This window comes from Aotus nancymaae, unplaced genomic scaffold (assembly GCF_030222135.1).
Source record: "Aotus nancymaae isolate 86718 unplaced genomic scaffold, 86718_ANA_hifiasm-v0.15.2.pri h1tg000041l, whole genome shotgun sequence".
NCBI lineage: Eukaryota > Metazoa > Chordata > Mammalia > Primates > Aotidae > Aotus > Aotus nancymaae.
This window is the reverse complement of record NW_026988455.1, coordinates 35784345-35799848: the sequence shown is the minus strand read 5'-3', so window position 1 is coordinate 35799848 and position 15504 is coordinate 35784345. Positions and strand designations below refer to the sequence as shown.

The 15504-nt window shown below is 42.2% G+C and overlaps 1 protein-coding gene across 1 annotated transcript in view; it reads right to left on the bottom strand.

The window, feature by feature from the left end:
• Nucleotides 1–15504, bottom strand: part of GNA14 (G protein subunit alpha 14) — a 223383-nt gene that overhangs the window by 82576 nt on the left and 125303 nt on the right. The gene's annotated exons all lie outside the window — the stretch shown is intronic.

Below are 15504 nucleotides of genomic sequence, written 5' to 3'. Positions count from 1 at the left end.
CCTGTAGTCCCAGCTACTTGGGAGACTGAGGCAGGAGAATCTGGGAGGTGGAGGTTGCAGTGAGCTGAGATCGAGCCACTGCACTCCAGTCTGGCGACAGAGCGAGACTCCGTCTCAAATAATAAAAAAAAAGATCACCTGGCCAAGTTCCTCTGAGTTACACAGCTGATTAGCCACAAAGGTACAATTTCCATTCCCACTTTCCTCCCTGGAACAGAGCTTACTGTTAGACTCCAAGAGTGTCAGTCAAAGGGTTCCTTAAAGCTGCAAAAAAAACAAAAAAACAAAAAAACAGAGGACAGCTCTGCTCTCTACGGGTCCCATTCTCCAGCTTCCTGCAATTTAAAGGCTCTGGGGATGAGGCCTATTCCTCACTAAGTTGGAGAATGGGAGGCATAACACATACGTGTGTGTGTGTCTGTGTGTGTCCTGCAGAGATGGGAGAGATGATGTACCTATCCCTCTTCTTCCTCTTGTGTTTTCCCATCTGAATGAAACCAAATTCATGAGCAAATCTGGGAGTCTGAACAGCTTGTGGGTGAGAGGAGTTGAAATCTGTAACATAATCCAGGCAGAATCCCAAGTGGGTACAGACCACACACTCTCACAGCCCTCGCTCATCAGAGGCCTGTCTTCTGGGCCTGCTCCCTCCTCCTTCACGTCCATCTCTGTCTCCACGTCTGCCTCTGTCAACAAAAGCGCCCATTCCTGTGGCCTCAGTGAGCTGCTGACATGACTAATGTAATTCACATGGAGGCCTGGAGAAGGAATCAAAATGAACTTGGAACTTAAGTGTTTTAGGGGTCCAGTCTACCATAAGGCCTCTAATTTAGCACAAAATGTTACAGATGCTCCCTAAAGGCAAAAGGTAGACCCTCGATAACTGATGAATGAATGACCTTACGCCTGTGCCCCATATTGGCTGCCTCCTGGCCCCACCTTGGAGCCTCCTCAAGTTTTCTCTCCAAGGAAATGGCTCGAGGTGACAGAGCAGCCCCTGCCTGCTCGGCTCCCACTGTCCCCCTTGCTCTGCCCAATGTTTCTTTCCACCCACACAAATGCAGACCCAGAAGCACAGACATGTACACAAAAATATTTCCAGAACACAAACACAGCATTTCACAAAAAAATTTCACATCATAAATTATATACACCACCCCCCACCAGAATAACTTCATGTGGATTTGAGGTCAGCGTTAAAGAGACTAGAGGAGTTTTAGTCACTCTTCTCAAAGTTACCGCTCATATCTTAATTTTAAACTGCTAATATTGATTTTTAATTAAAATGTAGCATTTGGGTTTTTTGATGTTTAACTTTTTAGTAAAGATAAGTAAAAAGGAAAACTAAGATGACATCTCATTCTACAGAGATCATCTCTATCCACATTTTTAAAAGTAAATGGAGTATACCAAAAAAATTAACATGGAAATTATCTTTTCCCACTCCACTCAGCAGACCCTCTTTCCAAAGGTAATTATTTTTACAGTTTCTTGTTATTTCTTGAAAAAGTAACATATCTGTAACTGTTTATGTATCATTTTTCAAAGGTATCTCATACACACACAAAGGGATATTCATAAACCCACAAACTTCTTTCTGTATCTCCCTTCTCTCATGCCTGCTACATATTGAGTCTTTTTATATCAATAAACACAGATTTACCTCATTCTTTTTAAAAATTTAAGCATTTGAATCAACCCCAGCTAAAAGGCATCCCATTTAGACCACTCTCAGGATATACTGTACAGGTTTTATCTGAGTTTTACTGGCACTGGTTCGAAGGTCACTATCATGCTTTGATTGTTTCAGTTAGCAAAATAAATTTGAAATAATCTGTAGCTTGTTTACTTCTCTTCAAGGAAAACAAAAAAATTTTTTTTCTGCAACTATTTCAAATCTACTCAACAGAAAGTTCTTCCATCCTCAAACTTCATCCAGTGAAATCATTAATCCTGATATATTTCTGGTTTCTTTGATGGCCTGACCCCTTGTATAAATATTGATGGAGATTACACTGACAGTTGTGGAAGCCAGCTGGATCCCAGCCAGGGAGAAAGGAATTTACAAAAGGCCAGGAATAGAGAATTTGAGACAGAGAATCCCCCTATCACCTCACTTAGTACTTTCATAATCAGATCATTAAATGATGTCCTAACACTACACACCGCCTTGAATCACCCATCAAGAGGCATAAAGAACAACACTTAGCAGCTCTGCCTGAGACATCAGGCCTCCGGGGCTCAGTTTCCCACTCTGACATGTGCTACTTATGTGATCTTGGGGAAGTTATTTAACCTCCACAAACCTTAGTGCCTACATCTCTAAAGTTGGGGCAACTGATAGTACCAACAGTGAGGAACTGTTTAACATCAAATGATATGTTTTCAATAAAGACTGGCATAGAGTGCCTGGTGTGAATTCACACTCATTTTAGTGCCCAGAAGTATACACAATGCCTGCTCTTAGGGAACTCACTAAGTACCGGAAGAAGACAGCTATGATGGGTCTGTGACACAGGGGACACACTCAGTACTTCCGTGAGGAGGCACACCAACTGAGTGACACTCCTGGCCTCTGCCCCTTCCTTTCTTTCGCTCCACTCTCTCATGTCATTGGAGGACTGCCCTGCTGGGTGAGGCCTGAGTCTTCCCGAACACCTGGTGACCTTATAGCTGAGTCTGCCACATTCTGGGTTTAGGACTGGAAAGTCCTCACTCCAGTTATGAGCCATGCTCTCTATACCTCAGCATTAACCACAGTACATTTGGTCACTTTATGCGTTGCTTCTTGGTCTTATCCTCAATTTCTTTAGAACTTGGTTGATAAAGAGGTTATCAGCCACTGAATATCTCTCCTAGTTCATATGCAAGCCATTGTTCCCTTGAGCACTTTTTTTTCCCCTTGGTCCTCAGGGATTCTAAAACAGCTATCTGGCGACTCTGCTTGAGAAGTCATTGTCACAGATTTAACTTTCACTGGAAGGGTACATTTGTGACTCAACAAATACATCCCAAAAGCTAAGCATGGCTAATCCCAAGCTTCCCAAACTAGATTTAGGGACCCATGCAAGGCTTTTTGGTTATCCTGCAACTCAGAAGCAGTATTTCCAATGGCCAAATATTTCTTGGGAAAAGACAAATGTGGCCATGTGGACTCCTGTTGCTTTTCACCCAATACCACAGTCCCGTCAGGGAGGCAAAATTCTATCCCATGGGAGAATAGCTGAGCATGTCCTCAGATTGTGGATATTACCTATATGAACCTCTCAGATACCTTTGAGTTCATAATACTGTCTTCACACAGGGTTTTAATATCATTGACTTCACATTTATTGAGCCCAAAGGGATGCAGAGATGAACCCGACATGATTCCCCCATAAAAGAACTCTTGGTCTGAAGTGGGAGAGCTGCATAGATTAAGAATATAATGTAATATGAAGAATGCTGGGCATTACAGGTGCACTGGAACGAGTATGTAACCCAAGAGAGGGTGGGTAGAAAGTCGTCTATGATATCAGATGCCTTAGTTAAGATGAATAAATGAAGTTAGCTATTTATGAGTGCAAAGGGAATCTGTTTTGGGACGTTCTGGCAGATGGAGGACGTGAGATGACAGTGAGGCCTGGGAGAAGCAGGAAACCACAATCCAATAGGGAGAGGAAATGAGGCTGGACGCTGCAAGAGACAGGTTCAGGAAAGGCCAGAATGTGGCCTTAAGGTCAACTGCATGGGCTTATAAAAATATATATATCATATTCCGGTGGGGCACGGTGGCTCATGCCTGTAATCCCAGCACTTTGGGAGGCCGAGGCAGGTGGATCACGAGGTCAGGAGTTCAAGACCAGCCTGGCCAAGATGGTGAAACTCTGTCTCTACTAAAAATACAAAAATTAGCCAGGTGTGGTGGCAGGTGCCTGTAGTCCCAGCTACTCAGGAAGCTGAGTGGGAGAATCACTTGAACCCAGGAGGCAGAGGTTGCCGTGAGCTGAGATCACACCACTGCACTCCAGGCTGGCGGCAGAGTGAGACCCAGTCGAGGGGGAAACAAACCATTCTCACAACAGTAATGACAACCTGCCTCTTAAAGATGGGAAAGTGAGCATCATGATTGAAAAGAACAGGCACTTAGTTTCCCTTAACACAGAGCCCACTATTGGATGGACTCAGATGTGTGAACAGCCAGAGCCAGTCAAGTGCCTGGTGCCATCTGGAACTTTCTTTACCAGTAAGGGATTGGAGGAATCACAGAAATAGCACGTTGGTTAGCGAAGATCTTCCTCCAATCCTTTAACCCTCTCATCCCCAAATTTAACAGAAATCAAGCAACCTGGAAAATATGATGGGAATTCTTCCTCATCTTCTTGTTCTTCTGACCTGAGCTCTCTGTGAGGACTTTCCAGCCCATAGGTGCTTGTTCTTATGGTGTGGAGATGTGTAGGTGTGCAGGAGATGCGGATGCCCGTGTCTACAGGGAGGGCCACTCATTCATTCAAAAATAGGGAGCAAGGGGCCACCCATTAATCCATTGTTTCAAGTGTGCTCCTGTAATCCCAGCTACTCGGGAGGCTGAGGCAGGAGAATTGCTTGAACCCAGGAGGCAGAGATAGCAGTGAGCCTAGATTGTGCCATGCACTCCAGGCTGGCACCTGGCGACAGCTAGACTCTGTCTTAGAAAGAAAAAGAAAATAGGCATTAAGAGCCAAAAAAGAGGTATTATCAGCAGGAAGAGGGTGAGGACACACCTGTAAGCCACACACACCGTAGAACACAAGCTCTTCCCTGCAAGTCTGTGTATGCATAGTTCTGGTACTTATCCTGGTACTTTTTTAAATTTTTTTGAGACAGGGTATCACTCTGTCACCTAGGCTGGAGTGTAGTGGTGCAATCATGGCTCACTGCAGCCTTGACCTCCCCAGGCTCAGGCAATTCTCCCACCTCAGCCTCCTGAGTAGCTACAGATGCACACCACATTTGGCTAAGGTTTGTATTTTTTGTAGAGACAGGGTCTCACCATGTTGCCCAGGCTGGTCGTGAACTCCTGGGCTCAAGAAATCCACCACCTCATCCTCCTAAAGCATTGGGATTACAGGTGGGAGCCACCATGCCCGGCCATATCCTGGTACTTTAATATGTCTGAAAAGAACTCTTAGATGAAGCAAAACAGCCTATATTGACATATTATCTGCAACATTGTACTTAATGCAGTGTCTTATTAACTAGGAAGCTGAATAAAAGAAGCTTTGGTGAAAAAGGTAGCCTGTTAAGGACACAGGAGAATGTGATTTTTTGCTTAAGGTAGGTAACTCACATATTTAAATTTTGTAATATCCCCAGGAGCCAACATAGCCCTCAACGGAGGAAGGAAATAAAAAAAACTGAGAGTTTTGGGGAGCCACCCAAAACTGTTGAGGATAAAAATAACAGGGCAGGAATTTCACTTCAAGGCAGCTGTTGTCCGTTTCCAGTACACCAAGAGCTAACTTGACCTTTGGAAGGAAGGCTTTCTCGTTTGGAGTAATCACTAACATTGTGGAGGGCTCTGCAGATCAGTAAGTCCAAATAATGACCGTCATGATGATAAAACCCAAAGCAGAGGCAAGTCGCTACACAACTTACCTGTGAAGACATTCTAGATCAGCACAAAGCAGAGATACAGTGGGCGGGACGGGAGTTCACAGCCTTGGGGAGAACTGGGGCCTGCCACTGGTCAGTCGTAACGGTCTCCCACACGGCATCTTTCAACCACTTTTACTGCCTTCAGGATAAAAGGAAGGCAGCTAACTCAGAGGCACTCAAAACATGCAGAGTTATTCCTGTCATCATCAACCTTTTTAAAATTAACAACAACTTAACTATACAAATGATTAGAACACTAGTGGTGTTTCTTAAAAGAAAACTTAGAAAAATCAGTCGTCTTCCTATCCTTAATGAATTGTATACCCACACACAGAGGCAAATAACTTCCTAACCAGGTCACATAAATGGCCAAGTTACACAAAGCAGCCAACATCTTTACTCCTAATTACAGATAGAAAGTGTCAAATTACTTTAAAATTTGATTTAGGGAAAATACAAAGTTAAATGTGAAATGTATTTTATATCAGTTTTAGATTGTCTTAAACTAAACCTGACAGAGTTTTGGTGTCAGAAATCAAGGTCAATTACACAAGATACAATGTCACAAAGCTCCCTGAAAACATTTTAGCTGCCAAAGAGAAGCATCAGTGAAAAAAGTAAACCATCTTAGCTTCTAATGAATATGGTTTTTACTCTAAAGGCAGGTTTACTGATAAAAACAAAACCAAAAACCTTTTAACAATTTGTTTCTATCGGATTAATGTATTTCGTTTGAAATACATGCTCCCTTCCTTACTACCATTTATTTTTACAAAAACTTTTAAACAAAGTTAAATAATTTATGTTCTCACTTATAAGTAGGAACTAAATAATGTGTACACATGGACACAGAGTATGAAATAATAGACACTGGAGACTAGGAGGGTGGGAGGGGGTGAAGGAGGAGAAATTAATTAATGGGTATAATGTACACTATTTGGTGATGGTTACACGAAAATCCCAGATCAGGTGTGGTGTCCCATGCCTGTAATCCCAGCACTTTGGGAGGCTGAGGTGGGTGATTACCTGAGGTCAGGAGTTCCAGACCAGCCTGGCCAACATGATGAAACCCTGTTGCTACTAAAAATATAAAAAATTAGCTAGGTGTGGTGGTAGGTGCCTGTAATTCCAGCTATTAGGGAGGCTGAGGCAGGAGACTTGCTTGAACCAAGGAGGCTGAGGTTATGGTGAGTTGAGATGGTGCCACTACATTGCAGCCTGGGTGACAGAGTGAGACTCTGTCTCAAAAATAAGTAAACAAAATAAATAAAAGCCCGGACTTCATCACCATGTGACATAGCCATGCAATAAAACTAATAAAACTGCATTTTTGCCCCTTAATTTTTTTTAACTTCTAATACAGAAGGGATGCTTTCTAGAATATTTTGCCTAGGATACTGTTGCAGAACTTTTTAATCATTTAATAAGCAAATCAGCCCCTAAATTCACTAATATCAGATGAAACCTGAATTCCTTGGTGGGACTCCACTTGATACACGTTTAAGGCATTAATTGATCAGTGAAGTAACTGGATGTTCAGAACAGGCAATTCTGAGAGGAGAACAGCACAGGTACACCTCTGTCACCTTTCTACTGCCAGAGAATTGGGGCACAGCTCTGCTGTGGGAAAGCAGATGCTGAAGGATTTAGGATCTAACGAGCATATTCCCAGCATCACTGATAATGATCCTAACATTCACAAAAGATGTGAATCATGGGAGTGTTTCACATGTTCCCCTTTATATCTTAGGACAGCAATATAAAGTTGAATGCTATTTATTTATTTATAACTTTTTTTTTTTGAGATGGAATATTGCTCTGTTGCCCAGGCTGGAGTGCAATGGCAGGATCTTGGCTTACTGCAATCTCTGCCTCCCAGGTTCAAGCAATTCTCCTGCCTCAGCCTCTCACGATTGCAATTTAAAAGACTGGGAACAAATAGTTCACATGTGTTGGATGGATGGATAAGTATTCAGGTAGAGTGATGGCCACACTAATTCTGGATTGTTTGTAACTTTGTGGGATCTCCCTTTTTCATTAGGTTTTAAAAGCATTTATTTGGATGTGGTGAGTTCAAACTCAGTTTTGAGGTAGGGATTTGTTAACATTTCAATGGTCAAAGCAATCTTATTACTCATCATTGGCTCCCAAACTTCCTCATATCCCAATTCAGGCTTAAAGGGTAGTGGGTGGATTAATTGTGACGGCAGTCAAGAAGAAAGTTCAGTTCCTTTTCTATCTTCTTTCCCATTTTCCAAACTCTTGTATTTCAAGGTCTGATAACAGCAGTTTTTACACTAAAGTAAACATTGATTCATCAGAAAACTGTTGGAATAAACGAAAAGGCTCCTGACTGGAATTTTGGGGGAGAATTTGTTGGTTGTTGTTGTTGTTGTTGTTGTTGTGACAGCAGATAGAGCTCAACAGAGTACTTGGTGAGGAGAAAGATCATATGGTACAATATGATTTTTAATACTCTCACCAGGACATGGGAAGCAGGGCCTGAGTTTAACACGTGTCAGTGAAACAGCAACCCTAGGCTATGGCCAAACTCAGAACATTGACCTCTGTGTTCCCAAAGGTTCATGCAAAATCTGAATTTTCAAATTGGATGAGGAAGTGGGATAGAAAAATATATTCAAAGAGATATTTTAAAAAGTAGAACATAAGAGGCTCTTAAAATACTCCCAGCCTTGAGAAACTCTCCTATAAAAAAGTGACATGAATTGACCATTTTCACCGAACTGTGCCTGATTTCCTCACACGCATCTTTAAGAAACTCTCCTGGAAATTCAGCATTCTACTTTCTGAGAATGGTAAGTGAAGCTGGAGGAGTTATTTCTGCATAGATGTGAGACTTTATCGAAGGGCTTTCTGGCATTAAAAATATACTCTCCTATGATCCCGCCCCCAAAATACCACACTCCATTGCTTATATGTGAAGTTAGATGTTTGATTCTTATGTTTTATACTTGATGAATTATCATCTCAATAAATAAAAATATATATTAATGATTAATGAAAAAACAAACTTTAATTTCCTAATGTCTTTATTTACTCACAAGCAAAATCATATGGCATATATATTTTTTGAGACAAAGTCTCCCTCTGTCACCCAGGCTGGGGTGCAGTGGCACAATCTCAGTTCACTGCAACCTCCATCTCCTGGGTTCAAGCTATTCTCCTACCTCAGCCTCCCCAGTAGGTGGGACTACAGGTGTGCACCACCAGGCCTGGCTAATTTTTATATACATTTTAGTAGAGACAGGGTTTCACCATGTTGGCCAGGCTGGTCTCGAACTCCTGACCTCAGGCGATCTACCTGCCTTGGCCTCCCAAAGTGCTGGGATTACGGGCATCAGCCGCCATGCCCGGCCCATATGGTATTTTCATTATAGATGAAACCTACACCTTTGACCTGTTATTAACACAATCTGCATCTCTGATTGCCTTACCAATCAAAAGGAAATTACACATCTCTGATTATCTTACCAATCAAAAGGAAACTACACTTTCTATGTAGCAACAGTAGGAGAAGGAAGGTGAGAAGGCACCATTGATGTGACTTGAGAGAATCAGGTGTAACTCCTTCCTCTGCCCCCATCCGCATCTCAGAGCTGGAAGCTCTGGGCATGAGGCTGCGCTCTACCCCTGAAAGACTCAAAGGAAGCAAACACAGCATTTGCCCACAATTCAAAGATGTCACCTGGAGATACTGTCAAGGCTACCGCCACCTAATCTAACCAAGGCAGCCCAGTCTGGCTGAACACAACAAACATTGTCAATCCTGTCCGCACCCTTTACCTTTGGGTGGAGATTAATTAGGTCATTCTATGGAAAAGATTACCAGAAATCTCCCTCCCTGCTATGGAAAGGTTGACAGTGTGACATGGTAATTGCCCCATAAACTGCACACCTCGACCATACCTCGGCTTTCCATTGAAACTGCTCTCTGTAATCCTAATATGACAGGCAAGCAGTCCTGACCCAGGCCATCTTGGCCCCTGAGACTTGTAATAAACAACTAAAGTCTGTAATTTCCACCCTACCTAGACAATGTGTAAACTAACACTTGACTTCTGTGAACCACTTAAGTAACAATTGGAATGTCCAAAGTCGCCTGACCCTCAGAATGTCTGAAGCCCCTCACCCCCACCCCCACCCCTCACCCCCACCCCTGACCCTCACCCTCACCCCCGAGGTGGTTTATGGGCATAAAAGGTCTTAACACTCTCCTTTCAGGGCCACAGGTTGGAGTCCTCCATAGCCGCCGGCAATAAAAACCCTGCAATTTAGCATACTGTTGTCTTAGTGTTAACTTTCTATGCTCACTCCAGTACAACAACAGGAAAGCAGAATCCAAATCGAACCCCTTCAAATTATGTTAAGATACATATTTTTCAGTGGCTCTTGTCCTTGGCTGCTCTATCGGAATCACCTGGGAGGCACCTAGAACTCAATCCACATGCTCAGGCTGCCTTCCAGAGCATTAACTCCAAGTCTGTGGGGTGATACTCTTGGCATGGGCATAACAGCCCCACACATGATTCCAATGTGCAGCCAAGACTGAGAATCATTGTTTGAGATGTTCTAGTGCCTGATAAACCCAGCAATCGGAAGAGGAGGAACTCCAAGGGGCTGAGTGATGAAAAGCATTCACTTACCCAAATACGGGACCTGCAAAAACTTCAAACAAAATTAGCAGAGGCCTTGTGAGTCAATTCAAATAAAAACATTCAACTTTTTCAGACTGTGGGTTGACTGGATGTCTCAAGTCCATAGTCTCAACTGAATTTTGAATGCAGCAAAAGCTTCTAATGGAAGAGTAAAATGCCTTCTAAAAATAAATCCAGTCCTCACACTTCTAGAAGCATTGCCTTCTAAATTAGATATTTGGAGTGGAATGGCAGGCAAATAATCCCCTTACTGTTTAATTATTGTATTTGTCCATTCTTGCATTGCTGTATAGAAATATCTGACACTGGGCAATTTATAAGGAAAATAGGTTTAATTGGCTCATGGTTCTGCAGGCTGTACAGGAAGCAGGGTGCTAGCATCTGCTTGGCTTCTGGGGAGGCCTCAGGAAACTTACAGTCATGGTGGAAGATGAATGTGGAGCAGGCACATCACATGGTCGGAGCAGGAACAAGAGAGAGAAAGAAGGAGGTGCCACACACTTTCAAACAACCAGATCTCATGAGAATTCACTCACTGTCATGAGGACAGTACCAAGGGGATGGTGCTAAACTGTTTCATTCACGAGAAACCACCCCTGTGATCCAATCACCTCCCAACAGGTCCCATCCCCAACACTGGGGATTACAATTCAACATGAGATTTGGGCAGGGACACGTACCCAAATCATATCAATTACTAACTCTTCTTCTTTAAAAAATTTGTTTTGGTTCTTGTCATGATTGCCCTTACAATTAAATTTCAGTTCCGTGCAAATATGACATGCCCCCAGTGCAGTTTAGAGCCCTATAAGCAGAGCAGAAGGGCAGGGAAGGAGCTGGGGTCAGCTTTGAAGAGCCTGTAGGCCTTCTTTTTTTCTTGAGATTACTGACTATGGAACTAACACACTTTTGAGATGCCAGATAGGACTGACCTTTACCCCTGGGAAATTCTGTATCTACATCACAGAAGCAGATTCTGCAGAACCTTTAAGGGATTCATACTTTTTTCCTTCACTGTGGGACAGGCCTAGAATGGAATTTCCCAAGTTCAAGGTACTGCAAACAGCAGAAATTATGATGCTTTTCCGACTTCTATGAAATCATCACAAATAAACATGAGTTATAAGCTAACTCAGACTTAGGAGTCCTGCCACTGAGCAAATGCCTTTGTAATATTTATTCAAGAAGTCATAAATTTGAATATGTGCTCATAAAACACTCTTGAGAGACATTCATAAAAATTAAGGTTTATCAGCAGAGTGAGCAAATACATATGAATCATTTTTTAAAAAAGATAAGCAGGCAAGGTATAAGAAAAAATCTTCAAGGCAATATCTTAATTGAAAAAAATATGTTAGTTTAAAACAAATGCTGAGTGAAATTTCTGATAAATTTCCTTTAATAAGCAGCCTGTCAAGTAACAGGCAAAGACTTTCAACAACCTAGCTGAGCAATGATTTCCCTAACAGTTAATAAAACCCTCTAAACCACTTTTAATTCTCTTCTACATACATAGGAAAATGTTCCCAGCTCTAAAAGAAAGAAACAAACAAATTTAAAAAAACAGAAATGAAAGATTGCAACACTGTGAAAATAAAAGATAACGATTCATCCCTGCCATATTTATTCATCCTTGTCATAACTAATCAACTGTTTCAAGTTATATAATACTTCGTAAGGAAGATAACATATAGCATGCTTCTTAAACTATCACTGAATACTACTGAACCACTAATCATTTTATCATTTTATGACCCAAGCCTGGTACTTGCTACAGTTTCACGTTTGGAATCAAGACTAGCCCTGAGAAAAAATTATGAGAAATAATAGCCCACAGGAAAACGATAGAGAAGAAAAGGATGACAATGACTTAAGTTAAGAAAATGGTTCATTTCTGGTTTTTGAACTTGCCCCAATAATAACCTTGTGTTTCTCGGGGGTCATTTAATTTGTAAATCACTTCCTTTTGCTCATATTGGCTTATTAAGTAGATGGAGCATGTGTTGTCTCATTTAAGCATAAAGCATCACTTCCTTTTGCTCACACTGGCCTGTGAAGTAGACAGAGCATGTGCTGTCTCAGACAAGAAAATGGAAAAACACAGAAGGGACAGCTTCCCCAGGACCAGAGTCAATAAAGTACAGCCCGTGTATTAAGTCTATTCAGGGACTGTGGACTTTTCGCATGGTCCACGAGTTAAGAATAGTTCTTACTATTTTCAACTGCATTCTTAACTTACTATCCTTAATATACATTCCATACATAGAGTTTATAACTGAGCCACACTTATTCATTTACTTATTAGATATGGCCTATGTCTATGCACTGCAACAGCAGAACGGGGTAGTTGCAACAGAGACCATAGAGACCACAAATATTGACTCCTTGACCTTTTAAAGAAAAGTTTGCAGACCCCGTCCTAGACCCACAGTGGAGCGATGAGCAAAGCCCAGTGTTCTTTCCATTCCACCATCTGCCTCTCCTTACACCATTTCAGCATTCGATTCATCCCAGGTGTCTGTTTGAGAAAGTTTATGAAACAGAAATTGAGATACTTGAGCCAGACACGGCAAACGAGGAGGAGATGGGAGATACAATGGACTTGTAACCTAGTTTCACAATCATGAATGGAGAAGAATCTCACCCATACCTAATTTAGACAATGAGATTTGGGACTTTTTTTTTTTTGAAACAGGGTCTCACTCTGTCCCCAGGCTGGAGTGCAGAGGCACCATCTCAGCTCACTGCAACCTCTGCTTCTCAGGCTCAATGGATCCTCCTACCTCAGCCTCCCAAGTAGCTGGGATTACAAGCACGTACCATCATACCCGGCTAATTTTTGTATTTTTTGTAGAGATGGATTTTACCATGTTGCCCAGGCTGATCTCAAACTCCTGGGCTCAAGTGATGGCCGCCCACCTCGGCCTCCCAAAGTGCTAGGATTACAGCCACGAGCTACTGTGCCCAGCCTGATTTGGGACTTTTTGAGTTGATATTTGAGTTTGAATTGGGTCTTAGAGTAGATGCTGGAATGGGTTGACTTTTAGGGATGCTGGGATGGAGTGGATGTACGTTGCACATGTGATGGATGTGAATCTTGGGGAGCCAGAGGGCAGACTATACTGGGTTGAATAGTGTTCCCCTAAAGCTCATGCTGACCCAAAACTTGAGTGTAACCTTATTTGCAAAAAGGGTCTCTGTAGATGCAAGCAAGTTAAGATGAGGTCATACTGGATTAGGGTGGTCCCTAATCAGGTGACTAGCATCCTTCTAAGAAGAGGCAAATTTGGACACAGACCCAGAAAGGACAGTGCCGTGGGCACACAGACACAGGGCAGAATGCTGGGTAAAGGCAGAGGCAGAGGCAGAGGCTGGAGCCAATGACAGCAAAGATTTCCAGCCACCACCAGAAGCTGGGGAAGAAGCCGGCAACAGATTCTCCCAGAGCCTCCAGTTGGAACAAATCAAACTTGGTTCTGGCCCTTTAGCGTGCAGAACTGTGAAAACAATAAATTTCTGTCTTAAGCCATCCAATCTTAAGTACTTTGTTATAACAGCCCTAGGAAACTAACGCAGATGGCCTTGACGAAAGAATTAAGGTCAAGAGAAAAGGAGACAGTGGTGGATGTTCAATCACGTGAAACCATTTTGTTTAAAATATAAACTGAGTACGTCTAGAAGATCATGAGGAAAAACAACACCAAAGCAAAAACCCAGAGGCCTTGATAACTAGCTGATTAGGTTTTACAAACGCTGCTGCCAACATAAGCAGAAGTGGCTTACACGGGAAACTTTTCTCCCCAGTGGGTCTGTTTACAAACCCACCTTTGAATTCCAAGCTTCACCCAGTCACCTCACCATGACTGGTAGACAAAACGCATTTTACAACAGGGGAAAACAGACGAGCTGAAATCACCCCCAAGGACATTCCTGCCACGCCTCTTCTCTGAAATAATCTTAAATCTCCACAGAAAGCCTAATTTTCAGAGTACTCTTAGAAAGGGCAAGTAAAAAAGGAACTGTACATTTTCAGAAAGATACAGCAATGTATAAAGGAATCATCTCAGTCACTTCTAGAATCTCCTAGTGGCTCAGTGTGCACCTCTCACCTTACTTCACACCAGACATACCGTAGGCCAAGCTTGTCCAACCCACGGTCCGAGGGCTACATGCAGCCCAGGCAGTTTTGAATGCAGCCCAACACAAATTCGTAAACGTTCTTAAAACAAAATGAGATTTTGGGGGGATTTTTAAAAATTCATCAGCTATTGTTAGCATTAGTGTGTTTTACATGTGACTCAAAACAATTCTTCTTCCAGTGTGGCCCAGGGAAGCCAAAAGATTGGACACCCTTGCTGTAGGCTAATTCACCCCACACAATTTTTAGCATAACTGTTGCAGGGTGAAAGTCTAGGGAAGATATGTTCCTTCGTTTCTTCAGGAGTGCAAGGCAATGATGGGAAAGGCATGAGGTTGTAGAGATGAGGTATAGCTAAGTCTAACGTGGTGCCTACTGTGTTTTCCTATGTATCCAGTCAAAATTTAAATTAATTGCTTTAAAGCTTTTTTTAAAAAAATCATATATATATATGAGTACAGGTGCCACAAGTTCATAATAAAGTTGTCCTTAGGGGTCCATATTAAAGCCCATGCAATTCTGGCATTTTAGTAGCTAAATTCCTTTCTAACAGATTCACGAGAGACCCATCTGACCTAGAATTTTTCTCTTTATCATCATGTCATGTTGTAATTTGGTATCAATTATTTTAGACAAACTCTTATTTCTAATCTAGTGTTTTAATGAACTCAGGCACAGTATTATTCTCCTCTAGATTTGCATTCCAATATACCATATACAATGTTATTTTCCTCCTCTCTGTTTCCTGCTTCATTATTTTCCTCCGGTTTTCGGCAGATTTGTATTTTAAATAACCAGTGGTGAGGGAAAGCAAATGGCAGCTTGACACCAGCACTTTATGGGAGCACATTGCTGGCTGGGCCATTAGCCTCGTGCTAATGAGCCATCACTTAGTTCCCAGGAAGGGCGAACTCCCAACACAAACGAACAAAACCCACTTATTTCTCTGAGCAGTCTGCAGCACATTCGTGAAAACATTTCCTGAGACTGGGAATTCTTAAAATGCTGGCCATTGTAAACCTAATGTCCCCATCGCTCCAATGAAGCAATTCACTGGGTCTCTTAGTGGAAAGA